We start from the raw sequence: 12,374 nt of genomic DNA, 5'->3' as shown, positions 1-12,374 counted from the left end.
TGAGCGTCTGGTCGGAGGGTCCGGGGCTGCGGGAGGGGCAGGGTGACTTTAAACCCGTCGGTAAACACGGCCACATGGTTTGGTTCTCTCCAAAGTGTTTCAACTGTACCTTTGCCTGTCTTCTCCACACAGTCACCCAGGGAATCTGACAGAGTCGCCATGAGTGGTGGGAAAGTGCGGGGGTTCATATCTTGGAGCAGCAGCCCCGGTTTAATGTTTCGGAGTGAAGGATTCGGTCACCGAGCTTAACGCCGAACGGCGTTGAAGTACAGACACGATGATGGAACACTGAAAAAAAATGCTGAACAGACCGTCCCTTGTTCTCGGGAAACTCTCCAGTCGCGGGCTATTTGCACACTAGACTCTCCCATATTCTAATCCCGCCTTCATTTGAAGCAGGAAAACGGTCTTCCCGTCGGCGAATCGAACCCCTCTCTCCCGCGTGACAGGTGGGGAAACTAACGAGGAATAAACAGGAGTGTGTAACCTGTCACACGGATGTCAGGGTGCAGGAGAACTCATAGAGTCACTCTGATGTCTGTTTGCTGAGTGTAGAGGTGGCGCATTTTACCCATCCCCTCCTCACTGTGTGACTGGAGGGGTCTCAGACTTCTTCAGTGATTCAGTCACTGATTGAGTTCAAGGACTGGCCAAAGGAAGGGATCCCATTAAAGTCTAACCGCGTGTTTGTTTGAACGGATATTTATAATCAGAATTTGGTTCCCATTTACTGATACGTCAAGCAGGAAACCATTTGTAGCCCTTCGAATCTCTCGGGTCGATTCTCCCTTCAGTCGGATCCCAGGTGATGTGTTTCTCCGGTCTGTCGGAACGTCGCGACATCCAGTGGTCGGAATAGGAACTGCAACAGAGTGAGGAACGATCCTTCAGAAAACAGCTCAGACACTGAGAATCGAGTTACAGACTCTTATAGCACCAGAGATCATTCAGTAACCGAATCTGGTTTGCATCATGGGGCGATGGTGGTATAGTGGTGAGCATAGCTGCTTCCCAAGCAGTTGACCCGGGTTCGATTCCCGGCCATCGCAGGTTGTACACTTTTAGACTGAAAAAGATAACCTCTCACCAAGCACTATGAACGCAGAATTCATGGGCAATTTACTGTCAGTGAAATTCACTCTAATGCATCAGATGGATCCCTCAGGTACGATGGTGGTGGTCCCTGATGTAGGAGGATCGAGGACCCCAAATTGAATGAAAAACATAACTTTAGACCCCGGAAGTCCGTTAGTTCCAAGGACTCTGCTCGAGGAAACGTACACTTTCTGGTCAAATCGAACATACAGATTCCTGATGAAAGACACAACACGCCCCAGATATTTTCTGGTCTCCCTCCTTCATCCAGCAGAAGGTACACATCACAGTCTCATGGAAAGTTGTGTCTATTGAATGGATCCCTAGTACGATAAGATGGACTCTTCACCTCACAATCCACCTCGTTATGGTGCTGCAGCATATTATTTACCTGCGCCGTGCTTTCCCTGTGGCTGTTACACTTCATTCTGCATTTGCTTATTGCTTCACTTTGTTCTCTCCCAATGCACTGTGTATTTGATCTCTATGAACAGAGAGAAAGAGAAGCATTTCACTGTATTTCGGTATATGTGACTGAAACGCGTAGAACAGATTCAATTCCCACTGTACTCATCGCGACTGCAGTACGGAGCGCTGCCTCCGGACAGCGCAGCGTTTCCCAGCTCGCAATGAAACACAGCAGAAACAGAAGAGCTGAAATTGCAGAGGGGGCGGCAGTGAGAGAGGGTTTCACTGAACTCTCGTCGAAGAGAAGATTTAAACTTCTTCAGGGTAGGCATCCATTGAAGGGACTTTGAAGTACAGAAGTCGAATCACAAACGAGAAACTGTGCAGAGGCTGGAAATCCTCGCAACACACACAAAATGCTGGAGAAACTGAGCAGGTCAGGCTGCTTCATGATCCTGAAGAATGTGACTAAACACATTGATGAAGGTAGAGAAGTAGATGTAGTGTGTATGGATTTCAGCATGGGATTTGATAAGGTACCCCATGCAAGGCTTATTGAGAAAGTAAGGAAGCATGAGATCCTAGGGGACATTGCTTTGTGGATCCAGAACTGGCTTGCCCACAGAAGGCAAAGTGTGGTTGTAGACTGGTCATATCCTGCATGGAGGCCGTTAACCAGTGGTGTGCCTCAGGGATCTGTTGTGGGACCCCTACTCTTCGTGATCTTTATAAATGACCTGTATGAGGAAGTGGAGGGATGAGCTAGTAAATTTGCTGATGCCACAAATTTTCAGGGTGCTGTGGATAATGTGGAGGGCTGCCAGAGGTTACAGCGGGACATTGATAGGATGCAAAACTGGGCAGAGAAGTGCCAGATGGAGTTCAACCTAGATAAGTGCGAAGTGGTTCATTTTGGTAGGTCAAATATGATGACAGAATATAGTATTAATTGTAAAGCTCTTGGCAGTGTGGAGAATCAGGGGGATCTTGGGATCTGGGTCAATAGGACACTCAAAGCAAGTTGACTCTCTGGTTAAGCAGGCATACGGTGCATTGGCCTTCATCAACCGTGAGATCGAACTTAAGAGCCGAGAGGTAATGTTGCAGCTATGTAGGACCCTGGTCAGATTCCACCTGGAGTTCTGTGCTCAGATCTTGTCACCTCACTACAGGAAGGGTTTGGAAACCATAGAAAGGGTGCAGAGGAGATTTACAAGGATGCTTCCTTGATTGGGGAGCATGCCTTATGATAATAGGTTGAGTGAACTCGGCCGTTTCTCCTTGGAGTGACGGAGGAAGAGAGCTGATCTGATGGAGGTGTAGAAGATGAGATGCATTGATCGCGTGGAGAGTCAAAGGTGTTTCCCCCCCTCCCCCCCGGCAGGGCTGAAATGGCTAGCACGAGAGGGCACAGTTTTAAGGTGCTTGGAAGTAGGTACAGAGGAGATGTCAGGGGTAAGTTTTTACGCAGAGAGTGACGAGTGCATAGAATGGGCTGCCAGCGACAGTGGTGGAGGCGGATACGACAGGGTCTTTTTAAAGACGCCTGCATAGGTACATGGAGCTTAGAAACATAGAGGGCTATGGGTAACCCTAGGTAATTTCTAAAGTATGTGCATGTTCGGCACAGCACTGTGGGTCGAAGAGCCTGTATTGTGCTGTAGGTTTTGTATGTTTCTATGTTTCTAAGGGTTTCGGCCTGAAACGGCGACTGTGTACTTTATTCCATAGATGCTGCTGCACATTTTCTCTTGTATGAGAGAGAAAAAAAAAAACTGCCGGATCACTAGCGTGTGTAAAATAGACCCGCAGGTTTGTTGGGGACCCGAGTCACTCCAATCTCAAACTGTTCCAGCTGCTACCATCCGGGAGTCAGTACCGCAGCATAAAAGCCGGGACCAACAGCTCCGGGACAGCTTCTTCCACCAGGCCAACAGACTGATTAATTCACACTGATACAATCGTATTTCTATGTTATATTGACTGTCCTGTTGTACATACTATTTATTACATATTACTATAAATTGTACATTGTATAGTTAGACGGAGACGTAACGTAAAGATTTTTTTCTCCTCATGTATGTGAAGGACGTAATTAATAGTTAATTCAGTTCAATTCCATGGAAGAGACTTCACAGTGCAGAAGTCGAATCACAAACGGTAAAATGTGCAGGTGCTGGAAATCCAAGCAACACACACAGAATGCTGGAGGAACTCAGCAGGCCAGGCTGCTTCATGAACCTGTGAAGGGTTTCGGCCTGAAACATCGACCGTATACTTTATTCCGTAGCTGCTGCTGCATAATTTCTCTTGAATGAGAAAGAGATTAAAAAAAAAACTGCTGACGATCACCAGCGTCCCTGGGTGGGCTCGAACCACCAACCTTTCGGTTAACAGCCGAACGCGCTCACCGATTGCGCCACAGAGACTAGAATTAAATGAAGTACGAATAAATGACGAATTTTAATTGAAATCCGGTTTCCTTTTACAAATGCATAATATGACACATTTGTGTTTTAAAACACGAGGATGCATAAGCGCTGCCGCTAACAGAAAATATAGCAGAGGATGGTTTCGATCCATCGTCCTCTGGGTTATGGGCCCAGCACGCTTCCGCTGCGCCACTCTGCTGCCGAGAATATAAAGAATTGTTGTATGTGAGTGTTGTGGATGCTTTGTGTGTGTTGTGTATGTGTTTATCTCTGTGTCTGTTTATGTCTTAGTCACAGTCATAGTCATACTTTTTTGAACCCGAGAGAAATTGGGTTTCGTTACAGTTGCATCAACCAAGAATAGAGTATAAATATAGCAATATAAAACCATAAATATTTAAATAATAATATGTAAATTATGCCAGGAAATAAGTCCAGGACCAGCCTATTGGCTCAGGGTGTCAGACCCTCCAAGGGAGGAGTTGTAAAGTTTGATGGCCACAGGCAGGAATGACTTCCTATGACGCTCTGTGTTGCATCTCGGTGGAATGAGCCTCCGGCTGAATGTACTCCTGTACCCAACCAGTACAATATGTAGTGGATGGGAGACATTGTCCAAGACGGCATGCAACTTGGACAGCATCCTCTTTTCAGACACCACCGTCAGAGAGTCCAGTTCCATCCCCACAACATCACTGTCTGAGTCTGGGTCTGGGTCTGTATATGTCTGGGTCCATTCCCTCTTTTCCCCGTATTCATACCCAGTTTCTTTCGTTCATTTCCTGTTTCTCCGCTTTCTCTTTTTCTCCACCTTTCTTTCTTTCCTCCCTACTTTCTGGCCCACTCAGTTATCATCTCTGTGCCATTTATGCTCTAACCGTCTTGCTCCTCGTTCCCGATATTTCACCAGTGACTCTGTTCTACATTGTTTAATTGTTCAGACAGACAATTCATCCCACTTCTGAGGCTTTTTAAAAGCATAAACAGCGACGTTTCCACCCACAACGGGGACTCAGTCCCGAGGTGCCATTAACTTCCTAATCCTGTCCTGATGATTGGATGACTGTCCGAGTCCCTTCAGTGCTGAACCAGCAGTTCACCTTGTGAAACGGAACTCGCGACATTAATGCATTGCAAACACTTCCCTCAAATGCAGCAATTTCTCCTCCGGGATTAACTGTTCGTATCACGTTCAGACCATCACGACCGGACCAGTGAGTGACAGATGGAGCGGTAGGGACTATCGCTGATGGTTCGCCCCTCCCTGTAACGAGGGGCAGTTTTTTCATTTCTCCACCGTAGCTTTGTAACTGACACAGTAAGGGTTGGGTTTTAACTCCCCCACGTGGGACGGTGTAAAGACACGCTGGCAGCTGATTATCCCCTATCACCGGGCTTCTCCCTCTCTTCTCCCACTTTTCAATTCTACTCCTCATTTGATTTCTCCAGACCTCCTGAAGGGTCTCGGCCCAAAACGTCGACTGTACTCTTTTCCATAACTTCCTCCGTCGCTCCAAGGAAAAATCTGCCTGACTTGCTGAGTTCCTCCAGCATTTTGGGTGTGTTGATCCGTGTCTTGCTAAACCCATGAATCATCTTCCCAAATCTTTTGTAAAGTAGATATTCGGAGAAATGTTCTTATATTGTAAAAATAAAATTACGTGTGATTAATTCAACAAAAATCTATTAACAGATACCAAAACGTACCACAGAAAATGTAATTTAAAGACCTTTTTCATGAAAGAAATTGACCCTTTCCTTCCCAGTAGCAAACTCTTGATTGAGTTGTTTCTCTGGTCTGGGAATGAGTTTCCAGACATTAAATTGATATTATATCCACCAGTGAAAAGAAACACACACACACACACACACACGTGTAAACAAACAGATACACACACGCACAGGCACGAAAACAAACAAATACACACGCACAAACACACGCATACTCACACACACTCCCCCCCCACCCCCCGCACACACGGAAACAAACTAAGTTAAATACAGAAAGCGCAGTGACTAGCAAACTGAAGGAATAAATGTGATAACACAGTTGAGATATTGAACACGAACAGGCCTGGAAATATCTCAAAGGAATTATGTTAACATTAGTTGTATGTGGACATTAATAAATACGCGATGGTCATAACCTCCTGGCAGCGTGTTATGCCTTTGGAGAGACGGCGCTCCTGTGAAAACACCAACGGAAGAAGCTCTGCAAACATTTCGAGGTAGTTAAACTATCACTGAAGTGGAGTTATGGGAGTGAGTTGCAAACTCAGCACAAGAAATGAAAGAAGTGAGAAGGGAATCTATGTGAAAAGCCGAGTGAGGGCGCAGTGCGGATGTTGAGGGACGAGGAGAATCAGCGAGGGAAAGATGAGGGAGTAACTTTAAATTCCTCAGTGTTATCATTTCAGATTATCAATCCTTGGCCCGGCACATACGTTTCATTACAGAAAAGGCTCGGCAGCACCTCTACACGCCATCTAAAATGTTGACAGATTTCCATAGGTGTGCGGTGGAGAGCATATTGACTGGTGGCATGAGGACCTGGCATGGGACCACCAATGCCCTTGTACGGAAAAGCTCACAAACAGTAATGGATAGAGCCCAGTCCAGCACAGGTAAATCCCTCACCACCGCTGAGCTCAACTACACGGAATGCAGGATCCCGGCCATCCAGGTCATACTCTCTTCTCGCTGCTGGCATCAGGAAGGAGGTAACCCACCAACAGGTCCATTACCCCTCAACCATCAGGCTATTGAAGAAGAATGGACAACTTCATTTACCCAACACTGAACTGTACCCACAACCCAGAGACTCACTGTCAAGACTCATCAATTCATGTTTTCGATATTTATTGATTATTTATTTTTAATATTTTCTTTGTTTTTTCTTGTATTTGTGTAGTTTATGTTTTTTATCACCTTTGTCGTTTGCTATCTTTGTTGAGTGTGGTCTTTCATAGTTTGGCTTGTGTTTCGTTCTATTTACTATGGACGCTCCTATGGTGACGTGTATATCGTTCGGGAATAAATTTAGTTTAATCTTCCAACTTTGAACTTCCGGGAGAGGAATCTATTGGGCGAGACACGGATGCTGTTTCACACTGTTAGCGACGAGGTGGAAAGATTGGTGGAGCCCAGCAGCTTTATTCTCTGGGACAGGATTGTGGCAGAGGACAGCACCGAACGGAACGCCTTATCTCCGGACATAGAAGATAGGAAAGAGAGTGGACGACACAGGTCTTCCAGTTATTTCATTTGAATCGTCATCTCTGCATTGGAATCACCGGATCACTGTTCCAGCATTTCATATGAACGGGCCGTTGTGACTGTAATCTATATCCTCATCCAGGAGGAACCAGTCTCATCACATCCTGTTTGTTAAGACACCTCAGGATTTTATATCTATTCTGTAACAAGTTCTTACTGCTCTATATTCCAGAGGATACAATCCTTATATCTCGAACTCAGTTCAGAACTCAAGTTGCACACCACAGGTATTAATTTAATTAAAGATAAAACTTTACTCGTTTCCAGCGATTAACAGCACCCCTTTAAATGCTTGTACTCTGAATGGTGTTCCAGATGTTGTGTCTCTACATAATTGGAAAACAATTTCTCCACTGATGGATTCGGGTCTTCTCGCTATAAACCTTGCTTGCTTAACCAAAGTTTTGGAACATGGTGTGTGGTTGCCAGCAAGCATTTTGGAATTGACGTCCTCGCCCAGCTGAATCACGTTGACAGTCAGCGGGCGACAAAACCTTACCATTCCGATAAAATACTTCCTTCTATTTTAAACTAATATGTTGATTAACGTTACCTCCCATTTCACTGAACTTCACACACTCCATAATATTTTGACATCTTTCTTTTTATATAGTTTTAGAATCGGTGTGAAACACGAAGATGTGTAGTCAGACAGTGAAGTGGGGATGTGGAACACATTGACAGAGCAGCCGATGTACTGTGAGGAGAAGAGGGATGGTTTGCAGTCCAGAGCTTCTGCATACTGATCCATAGTAACCATCTGTAATCAATCCCCATGTTTCCTCGTGTAGGTTCTTATGAATTCAGGGTGTTCATTGGAAATTCTGTCGGCTGAGTGACTCTGGTCACTCTTAACATTCGACTGATCATCTGCCACCAACATGGACTGAACTGCTTTCCTATTGAGCCGGACATCTTCAGAACTCCTAATCGTGGGGCTCCGTGAGTGTGTGAAGAAATGAGATTATTGCAGACAGTATCAGCCCACAGTGTTTAAGGTCTCCTCAGCGAACAAGTCCAGTGACCGCTTGCCGCGTTCCCTCGTTCACTAAAGGTATCCTTCCTGAAGCACGGGTCCCTACCTGCAGGCAGGAGAACGGGGTTGTTTGGATTTCCCTTCTTCAGAGGCAATAGAGGCGAAATCTATTAACAGGAGAGAATTCAAAGATTCAAAGCACATTTATTATCAAATAAGTATAAATTATACACCTTGAGAATTGTCTGCTCATAAGCAACCACAAGGCAAGAAACTCGAATAATCCAATTTTAAAAAGACCAAAAGCCAATGCGCAGAGAAAGAGAGAGAAAGAAACACACACCGTGCAAACAAGAGAAGCAAGCTAACAGCATCCCGAACCAGACTGGATAACAGATCCGCTCCCGGAGCATCCGGATTCGGCCCGAAGACTCGGTCCCCGGTTTTTACACCAACGAGGCAGAAAAGCACAACAGCGGGATCAGCCGCGAACAATTTAATTATGTTATTTATTCAATTACATCAACCGGCTGAGAAGTTAACGAGACCTCGGGATTGATTAAATTAAACCACCTTGGTGTGAGTGAAAGCATCGTAAGCTGCAAAATATCGACAGGAGGAAATAGTGTCCTTTGACTCATTTCGGCTCTCTGTTGTTCGACCCATTGACGTTTGTCCCGAAGAACAACCCAGAGACAAAGAGAGAGAACGCAGAAGAGACACAATGGAAGATAAACAGAATGTGTGACAGCAGGGCTACTGAAATCGTGTTGATTAGATAATGCAAAAAACATTCACTGCTGACATGCCTGGAACGAGGTCTCTGAACGGGTCGGAACACAGAGATAAGGACAGGATGGGGCCGGGGGCAGGGAACACGGAATAGAAAACAAAGAGACACGGGCAGAGAGATAGCCGCGAAATAAATCAACGAAGAGCAGTTATTAAGGGAAACGATGTGATGTCAGCAGAACACCGATAAGTAAAAATGAAAGAAAAGAATTGGAAGCGTCCACAACGGAGCAGAGCAACACCACGTTCAGCCAATAGCAGAGTGGCGCAGCGGGAGTGTGCTGGGCCCATGGTCATCCATTCGGTCGAGACCATCGGTTTCTCCGTGACTCCCTGGTGCACACGTCCCTCCCCACGGATCTCCCACCTGGCACTTATCCCTGTAAGCGCAAGTGCTACACCCGTCCCTACACCTCCTCTCTTGCCACCATTCAGGGCCCCAAACAGTACTTCCAAGTGAGGCAACATTTCACTTGTGAGTCTGTTGGGGTCATCTATTGCATCCGGTGCTCTCGGTGCGGTCTTCTCTACATCGGTGAAGCCCGACGCAAATTGGGGGACCGCTTCGTCGAACACCTCCACTCCGTCCGCCAGGACAGACAGGAACTCCCACTTCAACTCTGCTCCCAACTCCCTTTCAGATATGTCCATACATGGCCTCCTCTACTGCCATGATGAGGCTAAACTCAGGTTGGAGGAGCAACACCTCATCTAACGTCTAGGTAGTCTCCAGCCCCTTGGTGTGAACATAGAATTCTCCAACGTCCGGTAATTCCCTCCCCCTCCATTCCCCTATCCCTATATCACTCTGCCCCCTCCTCCAGCTGCCTACCCCCTCCCTCATGGTCCCGCCTCCTTCTACTACCCAATGTGTTTTCCCCCCATTCTTTCTTCACCTTTCCTGCCTATCACCTCCCTGCCTCCCTTCCCCCACCCCTTTATCTTTCCCCATACTGGTTTTTCACCTGGAACCTACTAGCCTTTTCCTTCCCACCTTCTTTATAGGGCCTCTGCCCCTTCCCCCTACAGTCCTGACGAAGGGTTCCGGCCCGAAACGTCGACTCATTGTTTCTACGGATGCTGCCCGACCTGCTGAGTTCCTCCAGCGTGCTGTGAGTGTTGCTTTGACCCCAGCATCTGCAGATTATTTTGTGTTTACCATCTATACTTGTCTAATTTACCGAGGATTCAGAATCAAAACTTCTGCGCACTCTGTAAACGGACTGAAGCGTTGAATGCAGGGGATATTCAACAGCATTTTGGCTGAGATGGAGAGTTCCGGTGTAAACCGAGACTGGATAGAGTGCGGTTGTGTCCATGGAGTGCTGGAGGTGACGGAGATCTTTGAAGGTCATATCAAATTAGCCGGGGCCTATCTGAATGCTGGTAAAATGTCCTGACGTGTGTAAACCTAGACAGCATCAGATTAGGAATTTCATGAAGACGGTGTTTGGAAACTGGAACCCATGCCGGAGGCAGATACACTCAGAACATTAGAGAATTGTCTGGGCAAGCACCTCAACCAGCAAGGCACTGAAGGCAATAAATCAGTTCGTAAGTGAGTTGATTTTTCTTTTCCTCTGGTGAGATTGGTTCTTGATTGTCAGCATGGACGTGGTGGGTCGAAAGGCCTGTTTCAGGGTGGCATGAGTCTGCGATTCTATCTTACATTTGTTAATCCCAATAAAGGAGGGTTTAATTTAATCGTGTACTAGAGAGAGGGTGTGGAGAGGGATCCCACAGGGATAGGCAGATTGAGTGGTGTGTAGAATGACACACTCAGGGTAAACACATCATCTGACATGTTTTGATGCGTTTTAAGTTTGTTGTGGGAGTCTGGGTTACAGTGAGAACAGGAAGCTGCACTGGTCGGTTCATCGAGAAAATGTGAAAGATAGGAAATCCACCCTTGATCGACTGGCCAGCCCAGGGTGAATAATAATTTTATACTCAATCATGGGAACTCGTACGCGATTTAGCAGGGTTTGGCCAGTCGGCCGAAAGAAGTCTGCGCAGATCAAGTTCTATGAAGAGTTTATTCTTGATAGTTTCGATGAAAGATGAAGACTCTGCTAACTGCGATGGTTGAAAATCACACCTGCGTCAATTTTCTGTAAGAGCGCTATGTTCACCATTATGTCACCATTGTGCCATCATTCTGCAGGAGGCTTGGGTCCTGAATCGTCTCCAGGGGTGCATGACTGTGGCTCGAGCAGCTTTCTGAAACTGGTCACTTCACTCTGATTCCTCACTCTGCTGTAGTTCCTGTTATGTCCAGTTGAGGGCGGCATCTTTCTACAGACCGGAGATACAACACTCCCAGTAATTGGCACGGAATCGGACTGAAGTGAGAATGATCCTTTCAAAATTCGAAGAGCTACACATCGTTTCCGCCCTGTCGCATTACTTTTCAACAAGACGGAGTTGAGTTCGAATGAGAGTAGTTCCTTTCGCTAATCCTTGAACACAATAGGTGACTGAATCGCTGGAGGAAACTGAGACACCTCTGTGGGGAGGACACTGACTCCAATATTACACTCAACTAACAACAAGGTAATACTATTCACCGTCTTGTGCTCTTATATGTGCTTCAAATGTTATACCAACAGTAATTCCTCGTTAGTATAGTGGTTAGTATCCCCGCCTGTCACGCGGGAGACCGGGGTTCAATTCCCCGACGGGGAGATGATGATTTTACTGCTCAAAAGAGAAAAGAAAAGTGGACAAATAAATTGGCATTGAAGTGATCGGTTCAGCCGTCATTGGGAAGGTGGAATCTCTTGCGCTGTGAGCTCGGAATGGTAGGATTTTCCGAGAAGAAAGAGACGTTGTGTTCAGACTGTTTCTTCGAATCTCCCTTGGAGAATCTGTATTTCGCAGCGTTCGTTGTTACACTCAGCGGCTGAGTCCATCACTCCGAGCACACTAAACCCTGGGTTTAGGTGTCAGCTCCGCATTGCCCACCACTTTAGCAAAGCAACTAACCAACATTGACTGTCATTTGCATCCTCATCTTGCTTTGCTACGCAAAATAACTCCAGTCCGCTGCTGTGCAAAGGGAAATCAGACTTTACAAAGACCTTTCTTGTCTAGGTTGACTGCACATTATCTGTGAACTTTCCCTGCCAAGGCGCTACGTTAACTTGACTTGCTGTAGCGCCTCCCACTTCCCTTTCGTTCTGTAAAGGACAACATGGATTGTGGGAGCAGTTGAATTGCCCAGAGAATTCAGGTCTCCTCAGTGATCCTGTCATCGACTATCCTGAAGAGGAGGGTTGCTGAACAACAACGTAGGCAGCCGTTCTTTGGGCCATCACTCCGCAGAATGTTCTCAGGCAAGAAATTAAAACAAGGTTTATTATCAGCAACTGGAGTTGAACAAATTTCCTAGCAGG

At 46.3% G+C, this 12,374-nt stretch overlaps 3 non-coding genes across 3 annotated transcripts; 2 read left to right on the top strand and 1 right to left on the bottom strand.

Moving 5' to 3' along the window:
- Window positions 1–977: 977 nt before the first annotated feature.
- On the top strand, window positions 978–1,049 carry trnag-ccc (transfer RNA glycine (anticodon CCC)). The gene has a single exon. It is a non-coding gene; the product is annotated as a tRNA-Gly (tRNA).
- Window positions 1,050–3,858: 2,809 nt separating this feature from the next.
- trnan-guu (transfer RNA asparagine (anticodon GUU)) lies at window positions 3,859–3,932 on the bottom strand. The gene has a single exon. It is a non-coding gene; the product is annotated as a tRNA-Asn (tRNA).
- Window positions 3,933–11,592: 7,660 nt separating this feature from the next.
- On the top strand, window positions 11,593–11,664 carry trnad-guc (transfer RNA aspartic acid (anticodon GUC)). Its single transcript has one exon. It is a non-coding gene; the product is annotated as a tRNA-Asp (tRNA).
- Window positions 11,665–12,374: the final 710 nt, after the last annotated feature.

The sequence above is a fragment of the Mobula birostris genome, chromosome 28 (genome assembly GCF_030028105.1).
Source record: "Mobula birostris isolate sMobBir1 chromosome 28, sMobBir1.hap1, whole genome shotgun sequence".
Lineage (NCBI taxonomy): Eukaryota > Metazoa > Chordata > Chondrichthyes > Myliobatiformes > Myliobatidae > Mobula > Mobula birostris.
Note: the sequence above shows the minus strand (reverse complement) of the source record. Positions and strands in the feature narration are given on the sequence as shown.